Source organism: Macaca nemestrina, chromosome 15, assembly GCF_043159975.1.
Source record: "Macaca nemestrina isolate mMacNem1 chromosome 15, mMacNem.hap1, whole genome shotgun sequence".
NCBI lineage: Eukaryota > Metazoa > Chordata > Mammalia > Primates > Cercopithecidae > Macaca > Macaca nemestrina.
The window spans coordinates 63,827,473-63,855,254 of record NC_092139.1 but is presented as its reverse complement, the minus strand read 5'-3'; the positions used below and the strand labels follow the sequence as shown (position 1 = coordinate 63,855,254).

The 27,782-nt window shown below is 64.4% G+C and overlaps 1 long non-coding RNA gene across 1 annotated transcript; it reads right to left on the bottom strand.

The window, feature by feature from the left end:
* Positions 1-242: 242 nt before the first annotated feature.
* LOC139358877 (uncharacterized) lies at positions 243-27,724 on the bottom strand. The gene is made up of 8 exons (XR_011614386.1): positions 27,601-27,724; positions 23,706-23,833; positions 19,802-19,929; positions 15,900-16,027; positions 11,998-12,125; positions 8,086-8,213; positions 4,196-4,323; positions 243-421 (listed from the first exon to the last, which is right to left on the bottom strand). It is a non-coding gene; the product is annotated as an uncharacterized lncRNA (long non-coding RNA).
* Positions 27,725-27,782: the final 58 nt, after the last annotated feature.

The following is a 27,782-nucleotide window of genomic DNA, read 5'->3' as shown; positions in this document are numbered from 1 at the left end:
GGGCCAGCACAGGTTCAGGGAAAGGCCAGTGCAAAGGCAAAACCAGGATGGGATCGGAGCAGGGCAGGGCCGAGACAGTCCACGTAACAGTAGTGCAGGGCCAGGGCAACGCAGGGCAGTACAGGGCCAGGTCCACGGCAGTGGCAGGGCAAAGCCAGGCCCATTGCCAATGCAACAGCCCACCCTACAAGGCTTCTACCACCTGGCCACTGCCGCAGCCCGGCCATCGCTGTAAGCCTCACCCCCAACCCTGGCTGCAGCCGCCTGACCTCCTAGCGTGGTCACTCTCCTACCGTTCCAGCACGCTGCAGTCTCCGTCACTGCCACCCACCCTCAGCGAGGAAAGCCGTGGTGTCTCAGGCTCCAGGTGTCTCCTCCTCCTCCTGGCACAGAGCAGCTGGGCGGGCAAAGCCACAAAAGCCTAGAGGAAGATGCGAGGGGAGGTAGCATTAAGAGCCTCAACTTAACACCCTTCCCTGGCCCTGCCGCTGCCCTGGCCCTTCCCATCTTCAGGCCTTACCAAGGCCCTACCCTGGTCCTGACCCTGCCCTGGACTGGTCCTGACCCTGTCCCCCTACCCCAGAGAAGTGCAAGGGCAGAATCAGGGAAGGGCCGGGGCAAATAAGGGACAGGGCACATCCAAATCCAAGAAAACGCCAGGGCCATGACAGAGCCAGGGCGAGTCCTTGGCAAGGCCACGTTCCAGGCCAGGGCCAGGAAAGGGTCAAGGCAGGGTCACTGTATGGCCAAGGTCCAGGTCAAAGCCAGAGCAGTGGCAGGGGCAGGCCTGCATAAGGGCAGGACCAGGGCCAGGGCCAGGGCCAGGGCTGTGCCACGACAGAACAAGAGCAGAGCAAGGCAGGACCAGAGCCAGGCATTAGAGAGAGTAGGGCAAATGCCAAGGCAAGGCCAGGGCAGTGCCAGGGCTGAGGCAAGGTCAGGGAAGGTCCACGGCTGAGTCAGTGCTAGAACCAAGACAAGAGCAAAGGCCGGGGCAGATCTAGGGCACAAGCAAGGCAGGCTAGGGCAGGGCAAGAGCAAGACCAGGCAACGGCAGGGCCAGCCAAGGATAGAACAGGGTACAGGCAGGGCAGGGCCAGGGCCACAGCTGGGGCAGGACAAGGACCAGGATCAGAGTCCAGGCCAGAGCAAGGGTATGGCCAGGGCAGAGGTAGGGCCAGAGGCAGGGTATAGGCAGGGCCAAGGCAGGTCCATTGCAGGGCCGGGGTTCAGACCAGGGCCGGGGCAGGGCCGGGGCAGGGCCAGGGCCAGGACCAGGAAAGGGCAATGTCAGGAACACGGCCATGGCCAACTTAGCTAGGGCCAGGACAGAGACAGGGTCAGGGATGGGGCCAGAATAGCATGCCAGGATAGGGTCAGCGCAAATTAGGGCCAGGACAGGGTCAGGAGGAGGGCTGGGCCAGGGTATGGCCTTAAGTAGCCAAGAGCCAGGTCCAGGGTCCATGCCAGTGCCAGCGCCGGCCCAGGGCAGGGGCAGGGCCATGGCCAGGTCTGGGACAAGGCTGGGGCAGGGTCAAGTTCTCGCTCAGGGTAAGCACAAGACCAGGGCAGAGCCAGGGAAGGGGCAGGGCCATGGTAGGGCCAGGAGAGGGACGCACGAAGGCAGAGCAAGATTAAACCAGGGACAGGATACCTTCAAATACACTTCAGGGCCAGGGTCAGGCCAGGGCCAGGGCCAGGGCCATGGCACGACCAGGGTCAGGAGCAGTGGTCAATGCCGGGCCAAGGCCAGAGCAAGGACCAGGTTTGCTCTAGGGCCAGTGTGAGGGCCAAGGCGGGGTCAGGGCGGGGCCAAAAGCAGGGCAGAGCCAGGGCAGGGTGGAGCAGGCCCAGGGTAGCACTGGGTAAAGGCAGGGCATGACCAACCAGGGCAGGTCTATGGCTGTGGCAGGGCCAGGGCCAGGGCCAGGGCCAGGGCCAGGGCCAGGGCCAAGGCAGGGCCAAGACAGTGACAGCTCCAGGGCAGGGCCGGGGTTAGGACCACGGACATGTCCAAGGCCAGTGCCAGGGGAAGGGCAGGGGCAGGGGCAGGGCCAGGGTCATCTAAGAACCAAGGACAAAGCCAGGCCCAAAGCAGGGCCAGGACAGGTACCTGGCAGGGCTAGGGTCTGGGACAGGGCCATGGCAGGGCCAGGGCCACAACCAGGTCTGTGCTATGGCCAGGTCCAGCACAGCGCCCAGGCAAGGCTAGGGTGAAGGCCAAGGTAGGGCCAGCGCAGGGTCAAAGCTAGAGTACGGCCAAGGCAGGACCAGGGCAGGCGAGGCAGGGCCAGGAAAGCATAGGGCCAAGGCAGGCCAGGGCCAGGACAGTGCCAAGACCTGAGCAGGGCCAGGGAACAGCCAGGGCAGGGACAGGGCCATGGCCGTGGCCTGGGCAGGACCAGGTTCGGGACAGGAGCAAAACAAGGGCAACAACAGTGCAGGTTCTTGGCACAGCCAGGGTCCAGGACAGTGTCAGGGCAGGGCCAAGGCAGTGTCTGGGCCATGGGAAGAAGAGCAACAGGGCGGGGGCTTCTCCAGTGACAGGACCAGAGTCAGGGCAAGGGCCAGGGCAGTGCAAGGCCAGGGTAGGGTCAGGCATTTCACGGTCAAGGCCAGGGGTGAACCAGGGCAAAGTCTGAAGCAGGGCAGGGCCAGGGCCAGGACAGGTCCAGGGCAGGTCCATGACAGGGCCAGGGGCTGCGTAAGGGCAAGGACAGGGCCAGAGCAAGGTAAGGGTCAGGGCCAAGGCCAGGATAGGGACAGGGCAAGAAATATGGCAGGACCAAGGGCAATGCCAAGGCCAGGGCTGAGTCAGGGCAGGGCAGGGCATGGAATGGCCAGCGCAGGACACGACCAAAGGCGGTCCATAGAAAGAGCAGGGCTCATGCCAGGAAAGGACCAGGCTAGTGCCAAGTCTGAGGTAGTGTCATGGCATGCACAGGGCGGGGCCAGGGCCGGAATCGAGCCAGGGCACAGCCAAGGCAGGGTAGGGCAGGGCAATGCCACAGCCGGGTCAGTACTAGGACAGGGCAGAACAGGGCAAGGTGATGGTAGGGGCAGGACAAGGACACGCCAAGGCAGAGCCAGGTCACTCCAGGGCCAGGACACCTCCAAGTCCACTTCAGGGCCAGGGCTATGAAGGACAAAGGCCAGGGCCAGGGTCAGGGCCAGGTCTGGGTTAGGGCCAGGTCCAGAGCAGGGCCTAGCGAAGACTAGGGTGAGGGACAAGGTAGGGCCAGGGCAGGCTGATGACACATCCAGTGCATGGCAGGGTAGGGTGGTGGCAAGACCAGGGGCAGACCACTGCCAACTCAGGGCCAGGGAAAGGCCATGGCCAGGGCACAGCCAGGAAAGGGTCTGGGTCAGGGCCAGGACCAAGGCAGAGCAGGGCCAGGGCCATGGCAGAGTCAGGCCAAGTCCTTGACAGGACCAGGTTCCAGGCCAGGGCCAGGGCAGAGGCAGGGGCAGGGTCTGGATAAGGGCAAGGCCAGGGATACGGTAGGACCAGGGCTAGGGCCAGGGCCCGGGCTAAGCCAGAACAAGGCCAGGGCCAGGCCATAGTGAGGACAGGGCAAAGGCCAAGGCAGGGTCAGAGCAGGTCCAGGGAGAGGCCAGTGCCAGGCAGGGCCAGGGCACAACCAGGGCAGTGTAAGGCAGGTCAATGGCACCACTGAGCCATGACAGGGCAAAGTCAGTGCCAGGAGAGGGCACAACAGGCAGGGCCACGGTGGGGCCAGGGCAGGGATGGGCCAAGGCAGGGCCAGAACAAATCTGGGCCAGGACACGTCCAAGGCCAGGTCAAGGCCAGAACAGGAGCAGGACCATGACCACTAGCAGGGCCAGTGCCATGACAGGACCAGGGTCAGGACAAGAGGCAGGGCCAGAGCCAAGGCCGGGCCAGCACAGGTTCAGGGAAAGGCCAGTGCAAAGGCAAAACCAGGATGGGATCGGAGCAGGGCAGGGCCGAGACAGTCCACGTAACAGTAGGGTAGGGCAGGGCCAGGGCAAGGCAGGGCAGTACAGGGCCAGGTCCACGGCAGTGGCAGGGCAAAGCCAGGCCCATTGCCAATGCAACAGCCCACCCTACAAGGCTTCTACCACCTGGCCACTGCCGCAGCCCGGCCATCGCTGTAAGCCTCACCCCCAACCCTGGCTGCAGCCGCCTGACCTCCTAGCGTGGTCACTCTCCTACCGTTCCAGCACGCTGCAGTCTCCGTCACTGCCACCCACCCTCAGCGAGGCAAGCCGTGGTGTCACAGGCTCCAGGTGTCTCCTCCTCCTCCTGGCACAGAGCAGCTGGGCGGGCAAAGCCACAAAAGCCTAGAGGAAGATGCGAGGGGAGGTAGCATTAAGAGCCTCAACTTAACACCCTTCCCTGGCCCTGCCGCTGCCCTGGCCCTTCCCATCTTCAGGCCTTACCAAGGCCCTACCCTGGTCCTGACCCTGCCCTGGACTGGTCCTGACCCTGTCCCCCTACCCCAGAGAAGTGCAAGGGCAGAATCAGGGAAGGGCCGGGGCAAATAAGGGACAGGGCACATCCAAATCCAAGAAAACGCCAGGGCCATGACAGAGCCAGGGCGAGTCCTTGGCAAGGCCACGTTCCAGGCCAGGGCCAGGAAAGGGTCAAGGCAGGGTCACTGTATGGCCAAGGTCCAGGTCAAAGCCAGAGCAGTGGCAGGGGCAGGCCTGCATAAGGGCAGGACCAGGGCCAGGGCCAGGGCCAGGGCTGTGCCACGACAGAACAAGAGCAGAGCAAGGCAGGACCAGAGCCAGGCATTAGAGAGAGTAGGGCAAATGCCAAGGCAAGGCCAGGGCAGTGCCAGGGCTGAGGCAAGGTCAGGGAAGGTCCACGGCTGAGTCAGTGCTAGAACCAAGACAAGAGCAAAGGCCGGGGCAGATCTAGGGCACAAGCAAGGCAGGCTAGGGCAGGGCAAGAGCAAGACCAGGCAACGGCAGAGCCAGCCCAGGATAGAACAGGGTACAGGCAGGGCAGGGCCAGGGCCACAGCTGGGGCAGGACAAGGACCAGGATCAGAGTCCAGGCCAGAGCAAGGGTATGGCCAGGGCAGAGGTAGGGCCAGAGGCAGGGTATAGGCAGGGCCAAGGCAGGTCCATTGCAGGGCCGGGGTTCAGACCAGGGCCGGGGCAGGGCCGGGGCAGGGCCAGGGCCAGGACCAGGAAAGGGCAATGTCAGGAACACGGCCATGGCCAACTTAGCTAGGGCCAGGACAGAGACAGGGTCAGGGGTGGGGCCAGAATAGCATGCTAGGATAGGGTCAGCGCAAATTAGGGCCAGGACAGGGTCAGGAGGAGGGCTGGGCCAGGGTATGGCCTTAAGTAGCCAAGAGCCAGGTCCAGGGTCCATGCCAGTGCCAGCGCCAGCCCAGGACAGGGGCAGGGCCATGGCCAGGTCTGGGACAAGGCTGGGGCAGGGTCAAGTTCTCGCTCAGGGTAAGCACAAGACCAGGGCAGAGCCAGGGAAGGGGCAGGGCCATGGTAGGGCCAGGAGAGGGACGCGCGAAGGCAGAGCAAGATTAAACCAGGGACAGGATACCTTCAAATACACTTCAGGGCCAGGGTCAGGCCAGGGCCAGGGCCAGGGCCATGGCACGACCAGGGTCAGGAGCAGTGGTCAATGCCGGGCCAAGGCCAGAGCAAGGACCAGGTTTGCTCTAGGGCCAGTGTGAGGGCCAAGGCGGGGTCAGGGCGGGGCCAAAAGCAGGGCAGAGCCAGGGCAGGGTGGAGCAGGCCCAGGGTAGCACTGGGTAAAGGCAGGGCATGACCAACCAGGGCAGGTCTATGGCTGTGGCAGGGCCAGGGCCAGGGCCAGGGCCAGGGCCAAGGCAGGGCCAAGACAGTGACAGCTCCAGGGCAGGGCCGGGGTTAGGACCACGGACATGTCCAAGGCCAGTGCCAGGGGAAGGGCAGGGGCAGGGGCAGGGCCAGGGTCATCTAAGAACCAAGGACAAAGCCAGGCCCAAAGCAGGGCCAGGACAGGTACCTGGCAGGGCTAGGGTCTGGGACAGGGCCATGGCAGGGCCAGGGCCACAACCAGGTCTGTGCTATGGCCAGGTCCAGCACAGCGCCCAGGCAAGGCTAGGGTGAAGGCCAAGGTAGGGCCAGCGCAGGGTCAAAGCTAGAGTACGGCCAAGGCAGGACCAGGGCAGGCAAGGCAGGGCCAGGAAAGCATAGGGCCAAGGCAGGCCAGGGCCAGGACAGTGCCAAGACCTGAGCAGGGCCAGGGAACAGCCAGGGCAGGGACAGGGCCATGGCCATGGCCTGGGCAGGACCAGGTTCGGGACAGGAGCAAAACAAGGGCAACAACAGTGCAGGTTCTTGGCACAGCCAGGGTCCAGGACAGTGTCAGGGCAGGGCCAAGGCAGTGTCTGGGCCATGGGAAGAAGAGCAACAGGGCGGGGGCTTCTCCAGTGACAGGACCAGAGTCAGGGCAAGGGCCAGGGCAGTGCAAGGCCAGGGTAGGGTCAGGCATTTCACGGTCAAGGCCAGGGGTGAACCAGGGCAAAGTCTGAAGCAGGGCAGGGCCAGGGCCAGGACAGGTCCAGGGCAGGTCCATGACAGGGCCAGGGGCTGCGTAAGGGCAAGGACAGGGCCAGAGCAAGGTAAGGGTCAGGGCCAAGGCCAGGATAGGGACAGGGCAAGAAATATGGCAGGACCAAGGGCAATGCCAAGGCCAGGGCTGAGTCAGGGCAGGGCAGGGCATGGAATGGCCAGCGCAGGACACGACCAAAGGCGGTCCATAGAAAGAGCAGGGCTCATGCCAGGAAAGGACCAGGCTAGTGCCAAGTCTGAGGTAGTGTCATGGCATGCACAGGGCGGGGCCAGGGCCGGAATCGAGCCAGGGCACAGCCAAGGCAGGGTAGGGCAGGGCAATGCCACAGCCGGGTCAGTACTAGGACAGGGCAGAACAGGGCAAGGTGATGGTAGGGGCAGGACAAGGACACGCCAAGGCAGAGCCAGATCACTCCAGGGCCAGGACACCTCCAAGTCCACTTCAGGGCCAGGGCTATGAAGGACAAAGGCCAGGGCCAGGGTCAGGGCCAGGTCTGGGTTAGGGCCAGGTCCAGAGCAGGGCCTAGCGAAGACTAGGGTGAGGGACAAGGTAGGGCCAGGGCAGGCTGATGACACATCCAGTGCATGGCAGGGTAGGGTGGTGGCAAGACCAGGGGCAGACCACTGCCAACTCAGGGCCAGGGAAAGGCCATGGCCAGGGCACAGCCAGGAAAGGGTCTGGGTCAGGGCCAGGACCAAGGCAGAGCAGGGCCAGGGCCATGGCAGAGTCAGGCCAAGTCCTTGACAGGACCAGGTTCCAGGCCAGGGCCAGGGCAGAGGCAGGGGCAGGGTCTGGATAAGGGCAAGGCCAGGGATACGGTAGGACCAGGGCTAGGGCCAGGGCCCGGGCTAAGCCAGAACAAGGCCAGGGCCAGGCCATAGTGAGGACAGGGCAAAGGCCAAGGCAGGGTCAGAGCAGGTCCAGGGAGAGGCCAGTGCCAGGCAGGGCCAGGGCACAACCAGGGCAGTGTAAGGCAGGTCAATGGCACCACTGAGCCATGACAGGGCAAAGTCAGTGCCAGGAGAGGGCACAACAGGCAGGGCCACGGTGGGGCCAGGGCAGGGATGGGCCAAGGCAGGGCCAGAACAAATCTGGGCCAGGACACGTCCAAGGCCAGGTCAAGGCCAGAACAGGAGCAGGACCATGACCACTAGCAGGGCCAGTGCCATGACAGGACCAGGGTCAGGACAAGAGGCAGGGCCAGAGCCAAGGCCGGGCCAGCACAGGTTCAGGGAAAGGCCAGTGCAAAGGCAAAACCAGGATGGGATCGGAGCAGGGCAGGGCCGAGACAGTCCACGTAACAGTAGGGTAGGGCAGGGCCAGGGCAAGGCAGGGCAGTACAGGGCCAGGTCCACGGCAGTGGCAGGGCAAAGCCAGGCCCATTGCCAATGCAACAGCCCACCCTACAAGGCTTCTACCACCTGGCCACTGCCGCAGCCCGGCCATCGCTGTAAGCCTCACCCCCAACCCTGGCTGCAGCCGCCTGACCTCCTAGCGTGGTCACTCTCCTACCGTTCCAGCACGCTGCAGTCTCCGTCACTGCCACCCACCCTCAGCGAGGCAAGCCGTGGTGTCACAGGCTCCAGGTGTCTCCTCCTCCTCCTGGCACAGAGCAGCTGGGCGGGCAAAGCCACAAAAGCCTAGAGGAAGATGCGAGGGGAGGTAGCATTAAGAGCCTCAACTTAACACCCTTCCCTGGCCCTGCCGCTGCCCTGGCCCTTCCCATCTTCAGGCCTTACCAAGGCCCTACCCTGGTCCTGACCCTGCCCTGGACTGGTCCTGAACCTGTCCCCCTACCCCAGAGAAGTGCAAGGGCAGAATCAGGGAAGGGCCGGGGCAAATAAGGGACAGGGCACATCCAAATCCAAGAAAACGCCAGGGCCATGACAGAGCCAGGGCGAGTCCTTGGCAAGGCCACGTTCCAGGCCAGGGCCAGGAAAGGGTCAAGGCAGGGTCACTGTATGGCCAAGGTCCAGGTCAAAGCCAGAGCAGTGGCAGGGGCAGGCCTGCATAAGGGCAGGACCAGGGCCAGGGCCAGGGCCAGGGCTGTGCCACGACAGAACAAGAGCAGAGCAAGGCAGGACCAGAGCCAGGCATTAGAGAGAGTAGGGCAAATGCCAAGGCAAGGCCAGGGCAGTGCCAGGGCTGAGGCAAGGTCAGGGAAGGTCCACGGCTGAGTCAGTGCTAGAACCAAGACAAGAGCAAAGGCCGGGGCAGATCTAGGGCACAAGCAAGGCAGGCTAGGGCAGGGCAAGAGCAAGACCAGGCAACGGCAGGGCCAGCCCAGGATAGAACAGGGTACAGGCAGGGCAGGGCCAGGGCCACAGCTGGGGCAGGACAAGGACCAGGATCAGAGTCCAGGCCAGAGCAAGGGTATGGCCAGGGCAGAGGTAGGGCCAGAGGCAGGGTATAGGCAGGGCCAAGGCAGGTCCATTGCAGGGCCGGGGTTCAGACCAGGGCCGGGGCAGGGCCGGGGCAGGGCCGGGGCAGGGCCAGGGCCAGGACCAGGAAAGGGCAATGTCAGGAACACAGCCATGGCCAACTTAGCTAGGGCCAGGACAGAGACAGGGTCAGGGGTGGGGCCAGAATAGCATGCCAGGATAGGGTCAGCGCAAATTAGGGTCAGGACAGGGTCAGGAGGAGGGCTGGGCCAGGGTATGGCCTTAAGTAGCCAAGAGCCAGGTCCAGGGTCCATGCCAGTGCCAGCGCCTGCCCAGGGCAGGGGCAGGGCCATGGTCAGGTCTGGACAAGGCTGGGGCAGGGTCAAGTTCTCGCTCAGGGTAAGCACAAGACCAGGGCAGAGCCAGGGAAGGGGCAGGGCCATGGTAGGGCCAGGAGAGGGACGCGCGAAGGCAGAGCAAGATTAAACCAGGGACAGGATACCTTCAAATACACTTCAGGGCCAGGGTCAGGCCAGGGCCAGGGCCAGGGCCATGGCACGACCAGGGTCAGGAGCAGTGGTCAATGCCGGGCCAAGGCCAGAGCAAGGACCAGGTTTGCTCTAGGGCCAGTGTGAGGGCCAAGGCGGGGTCAGGGCGGGGCCAAAAGCAGGGCAGAGCCAGGGCAGGGTGGAGCAGGCCCAGGGTAGCACTGGGTAAAGGCAGGGCATGACCAACCAGGACAGGTCTATGGCTGTGGCAGGGCCAGGGCCAGGGCCAGGGCCAGGGCCAGGGCCAGGGCCAAGGCAGGGCCAAGACAGTGACAGCTCCAGGGCAGGGCCGGGGTTAGGACCACGGACATGTCCAAGGCCAGTGCCAGGGGAAGGGCAGGGGCAGGGGCAGGGCCAGGGTCATCTAAGAACCAAGGACAAAGCCAGGCCCAAAGCAGGGCCAGGACAGGTACCTGGCAGGGCTAGGGTCTGGGACAGGGCCATGGCAGGGCCAGGGCCACAACCAGGTCTGTGCTATGGCCAGGTCCAGCACAGCGCCCAGGCAAGGCTAGGGTGAAGGCCAAGGTAGGGCCAGCGCAGGGTCAAAGCTAGAGTACGGCCAAGGCAGGACCAGGGCAGGCAAGGCAGGGCCAGGAAAGCATAGGGCCAAGGCAGGCCAGGGCCAGGACAGTGCCAAGACCTGAGCAGGGCCAGGGAACAGCCAGGGCAGGGACAGGGCCATGGCCGTGGCCTGGGCAGGACCAGGTTCGGGACAGGAGCAAAACAAGGGCAACAACAGTGCAGGTTCTCGGCACAGCCAGGGTCCAGGACAGTGTCAGGGCAGGGCCAAGGCAGTGTCTGGGCCATGGGAAGAAGAGCAACAGGGCGGGGGCTTCTCCAGTGACAGGACCAGAGTCAGGGCAAGGGCCAGGGCAGTGCAAGGCCAGGGTAGGGTCAGGCATTTCACGGTCAAGGCCAGGGGTGAACCAGGGCAAAGTCTGAAGCAGGGCAGGGCCAGGGCCAGGACAGGTCCAGGGCAGGTCCATGACAGGGCCAGGGGCTGCGTAAGGGCAAGGACAGGGCCAGAGCAAGGTAAGGGTCAGGGCCAAGGCCAGGATAGGGACAGGGCAAGAAATATGGCAGGACCAAGGGCAATGCCAAGGCCAGGGCTGAGTCAGGGCAGGGCAGGGCATGGAATGGCCAGCGCAGGACACGACCAAAGGCGGTCCATAGAAAGAGCAGGGCTCATGCCAGGAAAGGACCAGGCTAGCGCCAAGTCTGAGGTAGTGTCATGGCATGCACAGGGCGGGGCCAGGGCCGGAATCGAGCCAGGGCACAGCCAAGGCAGGGTAGGGCAGGGCAATGCCACAGCCGGGTCAGTACTAGGACAGGGCAGAACAGGGCAAGGTGATGGTAGGGGCAGGACAAGGACACGCCAAGGCAGAGCCAGGTCACTCCAGGGCCAGGACACCTCCAAGTCCACTTCAGGGCCAGGGCTATGAAGGACAAAGGCCAGGGCCAGGGTCAGGGCCAGGTCTGGGTTAGGGCCAGGTCCAGAGCAGGGCCTAGCGAAGACTAGGGTGAGGGACAAGGTAGGGCCAGGGCAGGCTGATGACACATCCAGTGCATGGCAGGGTAGGGTGGTGGCAAGACCAGGGGCAGACCACTGCCAACTCAGGGCCAGGGAAAGGCCATGGCCAGGGCACAGCCAGGAAAGGGTCTGGGTCAGGGCCAGGACCAAGGCAGAGCAGGGCCAGGGCCATGGCAGAGTCAGGCCAAGTCCTTGACAGGACCAGGTTCCAGGCCAGGGCCAGGGCAGAGGCAGGGGCAGGGTCTGGATAAGGGCAAGGCCAGGGATACGGTAGGACCAGGGCTAGGGCCAGGGCCCGGGCTAAGCCAGAACAAGGCCAGGGCCAGGCCATAGTGAGGACAGGGCAAAGGCCAAGGCAGGGTCAGAGCAGGTCCAGGGAGAGGCCAGTGCCAGGCAGGGCCAGGGCACAACCAGGGCAGTGTAAGGCAGGTCAATGGCACCACTGAGCCATGACAGGGCAAAGTCAGTGCCAGGAGAGGGCACAACAGGCAGGGCCACGGTGGGGCCAGGGCAGGGATGGGCCAAGGCAGGGCCAGAACAAATCTGGGCCAGGACACGTCCAAGGCCAGGTCAAGGCCAGAACAGGAGCAGGACCATGACCACTAGCAGGGCCAGTGCCATGACAGGACCAGGGTCAGGACAAGAGGCAGGGCCAGAGCCAAGGCCGGGCCAGCACAGGTTCAGGGAAAGGCCAGTGCAAAGGCAAAACCAGGATGGGATCGGAGCAGGGCAGGGCCGAGACAGTCCACGTAACAGTAGGGTAGGGCAGGGCCAGGGCAAGGCAGGGCAGTACAGGGCCAGGTCCACGGCAGTGGCAGGGCAAAGCCAGGCCCATTGCCAATGCAACAGCCCACCCTACAAGGCTTCTACCACCTGGCCACTGCCGCAGCCCGGCCATCGCTGTAAGCCTCACCCCCAACCCTGGCTGCAGCCGCCTGACCTCCTAGCGTGGTCACTCTCCTACCGTTCCAGCACGCTGCAGTCTCCGTCACTGCCACCCACCCTCAGCGAGGCAAGCCGTGGTGTCACAGGCTCCAGGTGTCTCCTCCTCCTCCTGGCACAGAGCAGCTGGGCGGGCAAAGCCACAAAAGCCTAGAGGAAGATGCGAGGGGAGGTAGCATTAAGAGCCTCAACTTAACACCCTTCCCTGGCCCTGCCGCTGCCCTGGCCCTTCCCATCTTCAGGCCTTACCAAGGCCCTACCCTGGTCCTGACCCTGCCCTGGACTGGTCCTGACCCTGTCCCCCTACCCCAGAGAAGTGCAAGGGCAGAATCAGGGAAGGGCCGGGGCAAATAAGGGACAGGGCACATCCAAATCCAAGAAAACGCCAGGGCCATGACAGAGCCAGGGCGAGTCCTTGGCAAGGCCACGTTCCAGGCCAGGGCCAGGAAAGGGTCAAGGCAGGGTCACTGTATGGCCAAGGTCCAGGTCAAAGCCAGAGCAGTGGCAGGGGCAGGCCTGCATAAGGGCAGGACCAGGGCCAGGGCCAGGGCCAGGGCTGTGCCACGACAGAACAAGAGCAGAGCAAGGCAGGACCAGAGCCAGGCATTAGAGAGAGTAGGGCAAATGCCAAGGCAAGGCCAGGGCAGTGCCAGGGCTGAGGCAAGGTCAGGGAAGGTCCACGGCTGAGTCAGTGCTAGAACCAAGACAAGAGCAAAGGCCGGGGCAGATCTAGGGCACAAGCAAGGCAGGCTAGGGCAGGGCAAGAGCAAGACCAGGCAACGGCAGGGCCAGCCCAGGATAGAACAGGGTACAGGCAGGGCAGGGCCAGGGCCACAGCTGGGGCAGGACAAGGACCAGGATCAGAGTCCAGGCCAGAGCAAGGGTATGGCCAGGGCAGAGGTAGGGCCAGAGGCAGGGTATAGGCAGGGCCAAGGCAGGTCCATTGCAGGGCCGGGGTTCAGACCAGGGCCGGGGCAGGGCCGGGGCAGGGCCAGGGCCAGGACCAGGAAAGGGCAATGTCAGGAACACGGCCATGGCCAACTTAGCTAGGGCCAGGACAGAGACAGGGTCAGGGGTGGGGCCAGAATAGCATGCCAGGATAGGGTCAGCGCAAATTAGGGCCAGGACAGGGTCAGGAGGAGGGCTGGGCCAGGGTATGGCCTTAAGTAGCCAAGAGCCAGGTCCAGGGTCCATGCCAGTGCCAGCGCCGGCCCAGGGCAGGGGCAGGGCCATGGCCAGGTCTGGGACAAGGCTGGGGCAGGGTCAAGTTCTCGCTCAGGGTAAGCACAAGACCAGGGCAGAGCCAGGGAAGGGGCAGGGCCATGGTAGGGCCAGGAGAGGGACGCGCGAAGGCAGAGCAAGATTAAACCAGGGACAGGATACCTTCAAATACACTTCAGGGCCAGGGTCAGGCCAGGGCCAGGGCCAGGGCCATGGCACGACCAGGGTCAGGAGCAGTGGTCAATGCCGGGCCAAGGCCAGAGCAAGGACCAGGTTTGCTCTAGGGCCAGTGTGAGGGCCAAGGCGGGGTCAGGGCGGGGCCAAAAGCAGGGCAGAGCCAGGGCAGGGTGGAGCAGGCCCAGGGTAGCACTGGGTAAAGGCAGGGCATGACCAACCAGGGCAGGTCTATGGCTGTGGCAGGGCCAGGGCCAGGGCCAGGGCCAGGGCCAGGGCCAGGGCCAAGGCAGGGCCAAGACAGTGACAGCTCCAGGGCAGGGCCGGGGTTAGGACCACGGACATGTCCAAGGCCAGTGCCAGGGGAAGGGCAGGGGCAGGGGCAGGGCCAGGGTCATCTAAGAACCAAGGACAAAGCCAGGCCCAAAGCAGGGCCAGGACAGGTACCTGGCAGGGCTAGGGTCTGGGACAGGGCCATGGCAGGGCCAGGGCCACAACCAGGTCTGTGCTATGGCCAGGTCCAGCACAGCGCCCAGGCAAGGCTAGGGTGAAGGCCAAGGTAGGGCCAGCGCAGGGTCAAAGCTAGAGTACGGCCAAGGCAGGACCAGGGCAGGCAAGGCAGGGCCAGGAAAGCATAGGGCCAAGGCAGGCCAGGGCCAGGACAGTGCCAAGACCTGAGCAGGGCCAGGGAACAGCCAGGGCAGGGACAGGGCCATGGCCGTGGCCTGGGCAGGACCAGGTTCGGGACAGGAGCAAAACAAGGGCAACAACAGTGCAGGTTCTCGGCACAGCCAGGGTCCAGGACAGTGTCAGGGCAGGGCCAAGGCAGTGTCTGGGCCATGGGAAGAAGAGCAACAGGGCGGGGGCTTCTCCAGTGACAGGACCAGAGTCAGGGCAAGGGCCAGGGCAGTGCAAGGCCAGGGTAGGGTCAGGCATTTCACGGTCAAGGCCAGGGGTGAACCAGGGCAAAGTCTGAAGCAGGGCAGGGCCAGGGCCAGGACAGGTCCAGGGCAGGTCCATGACAGGGCCAGGGGCTGCGTAAGGGCAAGGACAGGGCCAGAGCAAGGTAAGGGTCAGGGCCAAGGCCAGGATAGGGACAGGGCAAGAAATATGGCAGGACCAAGGGCAATGCCAAGGCCAGGGCTGAGTCAGGGCAGGGCAGGGCATGGAATGGCCAGCGCAGGACACGACCAAAGGCGGTCCATAGAAAGAGCAGGGCTCATGCCAGGAAAGGACCAGGCTAGCGCCAAGTCTGAGGTAGTGTCATGGCATGCACAGGGCGGGGCCAGGGCCGGAATCGAGCCAGGGCACAGCCAAGGCAGGGTAGGGCAGGGCAATGCCACAGCCGGGTCAGTACTAGGACAGGGCAGAACAGGGCAAGGTGATGGTAGGGGCAGGACAAGGACACGCCAAGGCAGAGCCAGGTCACTCCAGGGCCAGGACACCTCCAAGTCCACTTCAGGGCCAGGGCTATGAAGGACAAAGGCCAGGGCCAGGGTCAGGGCCAGGTCTGGGTTAGGGCCAGGTCCAGAGCAGGGCCTAGCGAAGACTAGGGTGAGGGACAAGGTAGGGCCAGGGCAGGCTGATGACACATCCAGTGCATGGCAGGGTAGGGTGGTGGCAAGACCAGGGGCAGACCACTGCCAACTCAGGGCCAGGGAAAGGCCATGGCCAGGGCACAGCCAGGAAAGGGTCTGGGTCAGGGCCAGGACCAAGGCAGAGCAGGGCCAGGGCCATGGCAGAGTCAGGCCAAGTCCTTGACAGGACCAGGTTCCAGGCCAGGGCCAGGGCAGAGGCAGGGGCAGGGTCTGGATAAGGGCAAGGCCAGGGATACGGTAGGACCAGGGCTAGGGCCAGGGCCCGGGCTAAGCCAGAACAAGGCCAGGGCCAGGCCATAGTGAGGACAGGGCAAAGGCCAAGGCAGGGTCAGAGCAGGTCCAGGGAGAGGCCAGTGCCAGGCAGGGCCAGGGCACAACCAGGGCAGTGTAAGGCAGGTCAATGGCACCACTGAGCCATGACAGGGCAAAGTCAGTGCCAGGAGAGGGCACAACAGGCAGGGCCACGGTGGGGCCAGGGCAGGGATGGGCCAAGGCAGGGCCAGAACAAATCTGGGCCAGGACACGTCCAAGGCCAGGTCAAGGCCAGAACAGGAGCAGGACCATGACCACTAGCAGGGCCAGTGCCATGACAGGACCAGGGTCAGGACAAGAGGCAGGGCCAGAGCCAAGGCCGGGCCAGCACAGGTTCAGGGAAAGGCCAGTGCAAAGGCAAAACCAGGATGGGATCGGAGCAGGGCAGGGCCGAGACAGTCCACGTAACAGTAGGGTAGGGCAGGGCCAGGGCAAGGCAGGGCAGTACAGGGCCAGGTCCACGGCAGTGGCAGGGCAAAGCCAGGCCCATTGCCAATGCAACAGCCCACCCTACAAGGCTTCTACCACCTGGCCACTGCCGCAGCCCGGCCATCGCTGTAAGCCTCACCCCCAACCCTGGCTGCAGCCGCCTGACCTCCTAGCGTGGTCACTCTCCTACCGTTCCAGCACGCTGCAGTCTCCGTCACTGCCACCCACCCTCAGCGAGGCAAGCCGTGGTGTCACAGGCTCCAGGTGTCTCCTCCTCCTCCTGGCACAGAGCAGCTGGGCGGGCAAAGCCACAAAAGCCTAGAGGAAGATGCGAGGGGAGGTAGCATTAAGAGCCTCAACTTAACACCCTTCCCTGGCCCTGCCGCTGCCCTGGCCCTTCCCATCTTCAGGCCTTACCAAGGCCCTACCCTGGTCCTGACCCTGCCCTGGACTGGTCCTGAACCTGTCCCCCTACCCCAGAGAAGTGCAAGGGCAGAATCAGGGAAGGGCCGGGGCAAATAAGGGACAGGGCACATCCAAATCCAAGAAAACGCCAGGGCCATGACAGAGCCAGGGCGAGTCCTTGGCAAGGCCACGTTCCAGGCCAGGGCCAGGAAAGGGTCAAGGCAGGGTCACTGTATGGCCAAGGTCCAGGTCAAAGCCAGAGCAGTGGCAGGGGCAGGCCTGCATAAGGGCAGGACCAGGGCCAGGGCCAGGGCCAGGGCTGTGCCACGACAGAACAAGAGCAGAGCAAGGCAGGACCAGAGCCAGGCATTAGAGAGAGTAGGGCAAATGCCAAGGCAAGGCCAGGGCAGTGCCAGGGCTGAGGCAAGGTCAGGGAAGGTCCACGGCTGAGTCAGTGCTAGAACCAAGACAAGAGCAAAGGCCGGGGCAGATCTAGGGCACAAGCAAGGCAGGCTAGGGCAGGGCAAGAGCAAGACCAGGCAACGGCAGGGCCAGCCCAGGATAGAACAGGGTACAGGCAGGGCAGGGCCAGGGCCACAGCTGGGGCAGGACAAGGACCAGGATCAGAGTCCAGGCCAGAGCAAGGGTATGGCCAGGGCAGAGGTAGGGCCAGAGGCAGGGTATAGGCAGGGCCAAGGCAGGTCCATTGCAGGGCCGGGGTTCAGACCAGGGCCGGGGCAGGGCCGGGGCAGGGCCAGGGCCAGGACCAGGAAAGGGCAATGTCAGGAACACGGCCATGGCCAACTTAGCTAGGGCCAGGACAGAGACAGGGTCAGGGGTGGGGCCAGAATAGCATGCCAGGATAGGGTCAGCGCAAATTAGGGCCAGGACAGGGTCAGGAGGAGGGCTGGGCCAGGGTATGGCCTTAAGTAGCCAAGAGCCAGGTCCAGGGTCCATGCCAGTGCCAGCGCCGGCCCAGGGCAGGGGCAGGGCCATGGCCAGGTCTGGGACAAGGCTGGGGCAGGGTCAAGTTCTCGCTCAGGGTAAGCACAAGACCAGGGCAGAGCCAGGGAAGGGGCAGGGCCATGGTAGGGCCAGGAGAGGGACGCGCGAAGGCAGAGCAAGATTAAACCAGGGACAGGATACCTTCAAATACACTTCAGGGCCAGGGTCAGGCCAGGGCCAGGGCCAGGGCCATGGCACGACCAGGGTCAGGAGCAGTGGTCAATGCCGGGCCAAGGCCAGAGCAAGGACCAGGTTTGCTCTAGGGCCAGTGTGAGGGCCAAGGCGGGGTCAGGGCGGGGCCAAAAGCAGGGCAGAGCCAGGGCAGGGTGGAGCAGGCCCAGGGTAGCACTGGGTAAAGGCAGGGCATGACCAACCAGGGCAGGTCTATGGCTGTGGCAGGGCCAGGGCCAGGGCCAGGGCCAGGGCCAGGGCCAGGGCCAAGGCAGGGCCAAGACAGTGACAGCTCCAGGGCAGGGCCGGGGTTAGGACCACGGACATGTCCAAGGCCAGTGCCAGGGGAAGGGCAGGGGCAGGGGCAGGGCCAGGGTCATCTAAGAACCAAGGACAAAGCCAGGCCCAAAGCAGGGCCAGGACAGGTACCTGGCAGGGCTAGGGTCTGGGACAGGGCCATGGCAGGGCCAGGGCCACAACCAGGTCTGTGCTATGGCCAGGTCCAGCACAGCGCCCAGGCAAGGCTAGGGTGAAGGCCAAGGTAGGGCCAGCGCAGGGTCAAAGCTAGAGTACGGCCAAGGCAGGACCAGGGCAGGCAAGGCAGGGCCAGGAAAGCATAGGGCCAAGGCAGGCCAGGGCCAGGACAGTGCCAAGACCTGAGCAGGGCCAGGGAACAGCCAGGGCAGGGACAGGGCCATGGCCGTGGCCTGGGCAGGACCAGGTTCGGGACAGGAGCAAAACAAGGGCAACAACAGTGCAGGTTCTCGGCACAGCCAGGGTCCAGGACAGTGTCAGGGCAGGGCCAAGGCAGTGTCTGGGCCATGGGAAGAAGAGCAACAGGGCGGGGGCTTCTCCAGTGACAGGACCAGAGTCAGGGCAAGGGCCAGGGCAGTGCAAGGCCAGGGTAGGGTCAGGCATTTCACGGTCAAGGCCAGGGGTGAACCAGGGCAAAGTCTGAAGCAGGGCAGGGCCAGGGCCAGGACAGGTCCAGGGCAGGTCCATGACAGGGCCAGGGGCTGCGTAAGGGCAAGGACAGGGCCAGAGCAAGGTAAGGGTCAGGGCCAAGGCCAGGATAGGGACAGGGCAAGAAATATGGCAGGACCAAGGGCAATGCCAAGGCCAGGGCTGAGTCAGGGCAGGGCAGGGCATGGAATGGCCAGCGCAGGACACGACCAAAGGCGGTCCATAGAAAGAGCAGGGCTCATGCCAGGAAAGGACCAGGCTAGCGCCAAGTCTGAGGTAGTGTCATGGCATGCACAGGGCGGGGCCAGGGCCGGAATCGAGCCAGGGCACAGCCAAGGCAGGGTAGGGCAGGGCAATGCCACAGCCGGGTCAGTACTAGGACAGGGCAGAACAGGGCAAGGTGATGGTAGGGGCAGGACAAGGACACGCCAAGGCAGAGCCAGGTCACTCCAGGGCCAGGACACCTCCAAGTCCACTTCAGGGCCAGGGCTATGAAGGACAAAGGCCAGGGCCAGGGTCAGGGCCAGGTCTGGGTTAGGGCCAGGTCCAGAGCAGGGCCTAGCGAAGACTAGGGTGAGGGACAAGGTAGGGCCAGGGCAGGCTGATGACACATCCAGTGCATGGCAGGGTAGGGTGGTGGCAAGACCAGGGGCAGACCACTGCCAACTCAGGGCCAGGGAAAGGCCATGGCCAGGGCACAGCCAGGAAAGGGTCTGGGTCAGGGCCAGGACCAAGGCAGAGCAGGGCCAGGGCCATGGCAGAGTCAGGCCAAGTCCTTGACAGGACCAGGTTCCAGGCCAGGGCCAGGGCAGAGGCAGGGGCAGGGTCTGGATAAGGGCAAGGCCAGGGATACGGTAGGACCAGGGCTAGGGCCAGGGCCCGGGCTAAGCCAGAACAAGGCCAGGGCCAGGCCATAGTGAGGACAGGGCAAAGGCCAAGGCAGGGTCAGAGCAGGTCCAGGGAGAGGCCAGTGCCAGGCAGGGCCAGGGCACAACCAGGGCAGTGTAAGGCAGGTCAATGGCACCACTGAGCCATGACAGGGCAAAGTCAGTGCCAGGAGAGGGCACAACAGGCAGGGCCACGGTGGGGCCAGGGCAGGGATGGGCCAAGGCAGGGCCAGAACAAATCTGGGCCAGGACACGTCCAAGGCCAGGTCAAGGCCAGAACAGGAGCAGGACCATGACCACTAGCAGGGCCAGTGCCATGACAGGACCAGGGTCAGGACAAGAGGCAGGGCCAGAGCCAAGGCCGGGCCAGCACAGGTTCAGGGAAAGGCCAGTGCAAAGGCAAAACCAGGATGGGATCGGAGCAGGGCAGGGCCGAGACAGTCCACGTAACAGTAGGGTAGGGCAGGGCCAGGGCAAGGCAGGGCAGTACAGGGCCAGGTCCACGGCAGTGGCAGGGCAAAGCCAGGCCCATTGCCAATGCAACAGCCCACCCTACAAGGCTTCTACCACCTGGCCACTGCCGCAGCCCGGCCATCGCTGTAAGCCTCACCCCCAACCCTGGCTGCAGCCGCCTGACCTCCTAGCGTGGTCACTCTCCTACCGTTCCAGCACGCTGCAGTCTCCGTCACTGCCACCCACCCTCAGCGAGGCAAGCCGTGGTGTCACAGGCTCCAGGTGTCTCCTCCTCCTCCTGGCACAGAGCAGCTGGGCGGGCAAAGCCACAAAAGCCTAGAGGAAGATGCGAGGGGAGGTAGCATTAAGAGCCTCAACTTAACACCCTTCCCTGGCCCTGCCGCTGCCCTGGCCCTTCCCATCTTCAGGCCTTACCAAGGCCCTACCCTGGTCCTGACCCTGCCCTGGACTGGTCCTGAACCTGTCCCCCTACCCCAGAGAAGTGCAAGGGCAGAATCAGGGAAGGGCCGGGGCAAATAAGGGACAGGGCACATCCAAATCCAAGAAAACGCCAGGGCCATGACAGAGCCAGGGCGAGTCCTTGGCAAGGCCACGTTCCAGGCCAGGGCCAGGAAAGGGTCAAGGCAGGGTCACTGTATGGCCAAGGTCCAGGTCAAAGCCAGAGCAGTGGCAGGGGCAGGCCTGCATAAGGGCAGGACCAGGGCCAGGGCCAGGGCCAGGGCTGTGCCACGACAGAACAAGAGCAGAGCAAGGCAGGACCAGAGCCAGGCATTAGAGAGAGTAGGGCAAATGCCAAGGCAAGGCCAGGGCAGTGCCAGGGCTGAGGCAAGGTCAGGGAAGGTCCACGGCTGAGTCAGTGCTAGAACCAAGACAAGAGCAAAGGCCGGGGCAGATCTAGGGCACAAGCAAGGCAGGCTAGGGCAGGGCAAGAGCAAGACCAGGCAACGGCAGGGCCAGCCCAGGATAGAACAGGGTACAGGCAGGGCAGGGCCAGGGCCACAGCTGGGGCAGGACAAGGACCAGGATCAGAGTCCAGGCCAGAGCAAGGGTATGGCCAGGGCAGAGGTAGGGCCAGAGGCAGGGTATAGGCAGGGCCAAGGCAGGTCCATTGCAGGGCCGGGGTTCAGACCAGGGCCGGGGCAGGGCCGGGGCAGGGCCAGGGCCAGGACCAGGAAAGGGCAATGTCAGGAACACGGCCATGGCCAACTTAGCTAGGGCCAGGACAGAGACAGGGTCAGGGGTGGGGCCAGAATAGCATGCCAGGATAGGGTCAGCGCAAATTAGGGCCAGGACAGGGTCAGGAGGAGGGCTGGGCCAGGGTATGGCCTTAAGTAGCCAAGAGCCAGGTCCAGGGTCCATGCCAGTGCCAGCGCCGGCCCAGGGCAGGGGCAGGGCCATGGCCAGGTCTGGGACAAGGCTGGGGCAGGGTCAAGTTCTCGCTCAGGGTAAGCACAAGACCAGGGCAGAGCCAGGGAAGGGGCAGGGCCATGGTAGGGCCAGGAGAGGGACGCGCGAAGGCAGAGCAAGATTAAACCAGGGACAGGATACCTTCAAATACACTTCAGGGCCAGGGTCAGGCCAGGGCCAGGGCCAGGGCCATGGCACGACCAGGGTCAGGAGCAGTGGTCAATGCCGGGCCAAGGCCAGAGCAAGGACCAGGTTTGCTCTAGGGCCAGTGTGAGGGCCAAGGCGGGGTCAGGGCGGGGCCAAAAGCAGGGCAGAGCCAGGGCAGGGTGGAGCAGGCCCAGGGTAGCACTGGGTAAAGGCAGGGCATGACCAACCAGGGCAGGTCTATGGCTGTGGCAGGGCCAGGGCCAGGGCCAGGGCCAGGGCCAGGGCCAGGGCCAAGGCAGGGCCAAGACAGTGACAGCTCCAGGGCAGGGCCGGGGTTAGGACCACGGACATGTCCAAGGCCAGTGCCAGGGGAAGGGCAGGGGCAGGGGCAGGGCCAGGGTCATCTAAGAACCAAGGACAAAGCCAGGCCCAAAGCAGGGCCAGGACAGGTACCTGGCAGGGCTAGGGTCTGGGACAGGGCCATGGCAGGGCCAGGGCCACAACCAGGTCTGTGCTATGGCCAGGTCCAGCACAGCGCCCAGGCAAGGCTAGGGTGAAGGCCAAGGTAGGGCCAGCGCAGGGTCAAAGCTAGAGTACGGCCAAGGCAGGACCAGGGCAGGCAAGGCAGGGCCAGGAAAGCATAGGGCCAAGGCAGGCCAGGGCCAGGACAGTGCCAAGACCTGAGCAGGGCCAGGGAACAGCCAGGGCAGGGACAGGGCCATGGCCGTGGCCTGGGCAGGACCAGGTTCGGGACAGGAGCAAAACAAGGGCAACAACAGTGCAGGTTCTCGGCACAGCCAGGGTCCAGGACAGTGTCAGGGCAGGGCCAAGGCAGTGTCTGGGCCATGGGAAGAAGAGCAACAGGGCGGGGGCTTCTCCAGTGACAGGACCAGAGTCAGGGCAAGGGCCAGGGCAGTGCAAGGCCAGGGTAGGGTCAGGCATTTCACGGTCAAGGCCAGGGGTGAACCAGGGCAAAGTCTGAAGCAGGGCAGGGCCAGGGCCAGGACAGGTCCAGGGCAGGTCCATGACAGGGCCAGGGGCTGCGTAAGGGCAAGGACAGGGCCAGAGCAAGGTAAGGGTCAGGGCCAAGGCCAGGATAGGGACAGGGCAAGAAATATGGCAGGACCAAGGGCAATGCCAAGGCCAGGGCTGAGTCAGGGCAGGGCAGGGCATGGAATGGCCAGCGCAGGACACGACCAAAGGCGGTCCATAGAAAGAGCAGGGCTCATGCCAGGAAAGGACCAGGCTAGCGCCAAGTCTGAGGTAGTGTCATGGCATGCACAGGGCGGGGCCAGGGCCGGAATCGAGCCAGGGCACAGCCAAGGCAGGGTAGGGCAGGGCAATGCCACAGCCGGGTCAGTACTAGGACAGGGCAGAACAGGGCAAGGTGATGGTAGGGGCAGGACAAGGACACGCCAAGGCAGAGCCAGGTCACTCCAGGGCCAGGACACCTCCAAGTCCACTTCAGGGCCAGGGCTATGAAGGGACAAAGGCCAGGGCCAGGGTCAGGGCCAGGTCTGGGTTAGGGCCAGGTCCAGAGCAGGGCCTAGCGAAGACTAGGGTGAGGGACAAAGGTAGGGCCAGGGCAGGCTGATGACACATCCAGTGCATGGCAGGGTAGGGTGGTGGCAAGACCAGGAGCAGACCACTGCCAACTCAGGGCCAGGGAAAGGCCATGGCCAGGGCACAGCCAGGAAAGGGTCTGGGTCAGGGCCAGGACCAAGGCAGAGCAGGGCCAGGGCCATGGCAGAGTCAGGCCAAGTCCTTGACAGGACCAGGTTCCAGGCCAGGGCCAGGGCAGAGGCAGGGGCAGGGTCTGGATAAGGGCAAGGCCAGGGATACGGTAGGACCAGGGCTAGGGCCAGGGCCCCGGGCTAAGCCAGAACAAGGCCAGGGCCAGGCCATAGTGAGGACAGGGCAAAGGCCAAGGCAGGGTCAGAGCAGGTCCAGGGAGAGGCCAGTGCCAGGCAGGGCCAGGGCACAACCAGGGCAGTGTAAGGCAGGTCAATGGCACCACTGAGCCATGACAGGGCAAAGTCAGTGCCAGGAGAGGCACAACAGGCAGGGCCACGGTGGGGCCAGGGCAGGGATGGGCCAAGGCAGGGCCAGAACAAATCTGGGCCAGGACACGTCCAAGGCCAGGTCAAGGCCAGAACAGGAGCAGGACCATGACCACTAGCAGGGCCAGTGCCATGACAGGACCAGGGTCAGGACAAGAGGCAGGGCCAGAGCCAAGGCCGGGCCAGCACAGGTTCAGGGAAAGGCCAGTGCAAAGGCAAAACCAGGATGGGATCGGAGCAGGGCAGGGCCGAGACAGTCCACGTAACAGTAGGGTAGGGCAGGGCCAGGGCAAGGCAGGGCAGTACAGGGCCAGGTCCACGGCAGTGGCAGGGCAAAGCCAGGCCCATTGCCAATGCAACAGCCCACCCTACAAGGCTTCTACCACCTGGCCACTGCCGCAGCCCGGCCATCGCTGTAAGCCTCACCCCCAACCCTGGCTGCAGCCGCCTGACCTCCTAGCGTGGTCACTCTCCTACCGTTCCAGCACGCTGCAGTCTCCGTCACTGCCACCCACCCTCAGCGAGGCAAGCCGTGGTGTCACAGGCTCCAGGTGTCTCCTCCTCCTCCTGGCACAGAGCAGCTGGGCGGGCAAAGCCACAAAAGCCTAGAGGAAGATGCGAGGGGAGGTAGCATTAAGAGCCTCAACTTAACACCCTTCCCTGGCCCTGCCGCTGCCCTGGCCCTTCCCATCTTCAGGCCTTACCAAGGCCCTACCCTGGTCCTGACCCTGCCCTGGACTGGTCCTGACCCTGTCCCCCTACCCCAGAGAAGTGCAAGGGCAGAATCAGGGAAGGGCCGGGGCAAATAAGGGACAGGGCACATCCAAATCCAAGAAACGCCAGGGCCATGACAGAGCCAGGCGAGTCCTTGGCAAGGCCACGTTCCAGGCCAGGGCCAAGGAAAGGGTCAAGGCAGGGTCACTGTATGGCCAAGGTCCAGGTCAAAGCCAGAGCAGTGGCAGGGGCAGGCCTGCATAAGGGCAGGACCAGGGCCAGGGCCAGGGCCAGGGCTGTGCCACGACAGAACAAGAGCAGAGCAAGGCAGGACCAGAGCCAGGCATTAGAGAGAGTAGGGCAAATGCCAAGGCAAGGCCAGGGCAGTGCCAGGGCTGAGGCAAGGTCAGGGAAGGTCCACGGCTGAGTCAGTGCTAGAACCAAGACAAGAGCAAAGGCCGGGGCAGATCTAGGGCACAAGCAAGGCAGGCTAGGGCAGGGCAAGAGCAAGACCAGGCAACGGCAGGGCCAGCCCAGGATAGAACAGGGTACAGGCAGGGCAGGGCCAGGGCCACAGCTGGGCAGGACAAGGACCAGGATCAGAGTCCAGGCCAGAGCAAGGGTATGGCCAGGGCAGAGGTAGGGCCAGAGGCAGGGTATAGCAGGGCCAAGGCAGGTCCATTGCAGGGCCGGGGTTCAGACAGGGCCGGGGCAGGGCCGGGGCAGGGCCAGGGCCAGGACCAGGAAAGGGCAATGTCAGGAACACGGCCATGGCCAACTTAGCTAGGGCCAGGACAGAGACAGGGTCAGGGGTGGGGCCAGAATAGCATGCCAGGATAGGGTCAGCGCAAATTAGGGCCAGGACAGGGTCAGGAGGAGGGCTGGGCCAGGGTATGGCCTTAAGTAGCCAAGAGCCAGGTCCAGGGTCCATGCCAGTGCCAGCGCCGGCCCAGGGCAGGGGCAGGGCCATGGCCAGGTCTGGGACAAGGCTGGGGCAGGGTCAAGTTCTCGCTCAGGGTAAGCACAAGACCAGGGCAGAGCCAGGGAAGGGGCAGGGCCATGGTAGGGCCAGGAGAGGGACGCGCGAAGGCAGAGCAAGATTAAACCAGGGACAGGATACCTTCAAATACACTTCAGGGCCAGGGTCAGGCAGGGCCAGGGCCAGGGCCATGGCACGACCAGGGTCAGGAGCAGTGGTCAATGCCGGGCCAAGGCCAGAGCAAGGACCAGGTTTGCTCTAGGGCCAGTGTGAGGGCCAAGGCGGGGTCAGGGGCGGGCCAAAAGCAGGGCAGAGCCAGGGCAGGGTGGAGCAGGCCCAGGGTAGCACTGGGTAAAGGCAGGGCATGACCAACCAGGGCAGGTCTATGGCTGTGGCAGGCCAGGGCCAGGGCCAGGGCCAGGCAGGGCCAGGGCCAGGGCCAAGGCAGGGCAAGACAGTGACAGCTCCAGGGCAGGGCCGGGGTTAGGACCACGGACATGTCCAAGGCCAGTGCCAGGGGAAGGGCAGGGGCAGGGGCAGGGCCAGGGTCATCTAAGAACCAAGGACAAAGCCAGGCCCAAAGCAGGGCCAGGACAGGTACCTGGCAGGGCTAGGGTCTGGGACAGGGCCATGGCAGGGCCAGGGCCACAACCAGGTCTGTGCTATGGCCAGGTCCAGCACAGCGCCCAGGCAAGGCTAGGGTGAAGGCAAGGTAGGGCCAGCGCAGGGTCAAAGCTAGAGTACGGCCAAGGCAGGACCAGGGCAGGCAAGGCAGGGCCAGGAAAGCATAGGGCCAAGGCAGGCCAGGGCCAGGACAGTGCCAAGACCTGAGCAGGGCCAGGGAACAGCCAGGGCAGGGACAGGGCCATGGCCGTGGCCTGGGCAGGACCAGGTTCGGGACAGGAGCAAAACAAGGGCAACAACAGTGCAGGTTCTCGGCACAGCCAGGGTCCAGGACAGTGTCAGGGCAGGGCCAAGCAGTGTCTGGGCCATGGGAAGAAGAGCAACAGGGCGGGGGCTTCTCCAGTGACAGACCAGAGTCAGGGCAAGGGCCAGGGCAGTGCAAGGCCAGGGTAGGGTCAGGCATTTCACGGTCAAGGCCAGGGGTGAACCAGGGCAAAGTCTGAAGCAGGGCAGGGCCAGGGCCAGGACAGGTCCAGGGCAGGTCCATGACAGGGCCAGGGGCTGCGTAAGGGCAAGGACAGGGCCAGAGCAAGGTAAGGGTCAGGGCCAAGGCCAGGATAGGGACAGGGCAAGAAATATGGCAGGACCAAGGGCAATGCCAAGGCCAGGGCTGAGTCAGGGCAGGGCAGGGCATGGAATGGCCCAGCGCAGGACACGACCAAAGGCGGTCCATAGAAAGAGCAGGGCTCATGCCAGGAAAGGACCAGGCTAGCGCCAAGTCTGAGGTAGTGTCATGGCATGCACAGGGCGGGGCCAGGGCGGAATCGAGCCAGGGCACAGCCAAGGCAGGGTAGGGCAGGGCAATGCCACAGCCGGGTCAGTACTAGGACAGGGCAGAACAGGGCAAGGTGATGGTAGGGGGCAGGACAAGGACACGCCAAGGCAGAGCCAGGTCACTCCAGGGCCAGGACACCTCCAAGTCCACTTCAGGGCCAGGGCTATGAAGGACAAAGGCCAGGGCCAGGGTCAGGGCCAGGTCTGGGTTAGGGCCAGGTCCAGAGCAGGGCCTAGCGAAGACTAGGGTGAGGGACAAGGTAGGGCCAGGGCAGGCTGATGACACATCCAGTGCATGGCAGGGTAGGGTGGTGGCAAGACCAGGGGCAGACCACTGCCAACTCAGGGCCAGGGAAAGGCCATGGCCAGGGCACAGCCAGGAAAGGGTCTGGGTCAGGGCCAGGACCAAGGCAGAGCAGGGCCAGGGCCAAGGCAGAGTCAGGCCAAGTCCTTGACAGGACCAGGTTCCAGGCCAGGGCCAGGGCAGAGGCAGGGGCAGGGTCTGGATAAGGGCAAGGCCAGGGATACGGTAGGACCAGGGCTAGGGCCAGGGCCGGGCTAAGCCAGAACAAGGCCAGGGCCAGGCCATAGTGAGGACAGGGCAAAGGCCAAGGCAGGGTCAGAGCAGGTCCAGGGAGAGGCCAGTGCCAGGCAGGGCCAGGGCACAACCAGGGCAGTGTAAGGCAGGTCAATGGCACCACTGAGCCATGACAGGGCAAAGTCAGTGCCAGGAGAGGGCACAACAGGCAGGGCCACGGTGGGGCCAGGGCAGGGATGGGCCAAGGCAGGGCCAGAACAAATCTGGGCCAGGACACGTCCAAGGCCAGGTCAAGGCCAGAACAGGAGCAGGACATGACCACTAGCAGGGCCAGTGCCATGACAGGACCAGGGTCAGGACAAGAGGCAGGGCCAGAGCCAAGGCCGGGCCAGCACAGGTTCAGGGAAAGGCCAGTGCAAAGGCAAAACCAGGATGGGATCGGAGCAGGACAGGGCCGAGACAGTCCACGTAACAGTAGGGTAGGGCAGGGCCAGGGCAAGGCAGGGCAGTACAGGGCCAGGTCCACGGCAGTGGCAGGGCAAAGCCAGGCCCATTGCCAATGCAACAGCCCACCCTACAAGGCTTCTACCACCTGGCCACTGCCGCAGCCCGGCCATCGCTGTAAGCCTCACCCCCAACCCTGGCTGCAGCCGCCTGACCTCCTAGCGTGGTCACTCTCCTACCGTTCCAGCACGCTGCAGTCTCCGTCACTGCCACCCACCCTCAGCGAGGCAAGCCGTGGTGTCACAGGCTCCAGGTGTCTCCTCCTCCTCCTGGCACAGAGCAGCTGGGCGGGCAAAGCCACAAAAGCCTAGAGGAAGATGCGAGGGGAGGTAGCATTAAGAGCCTCAACTTAACACCCTTA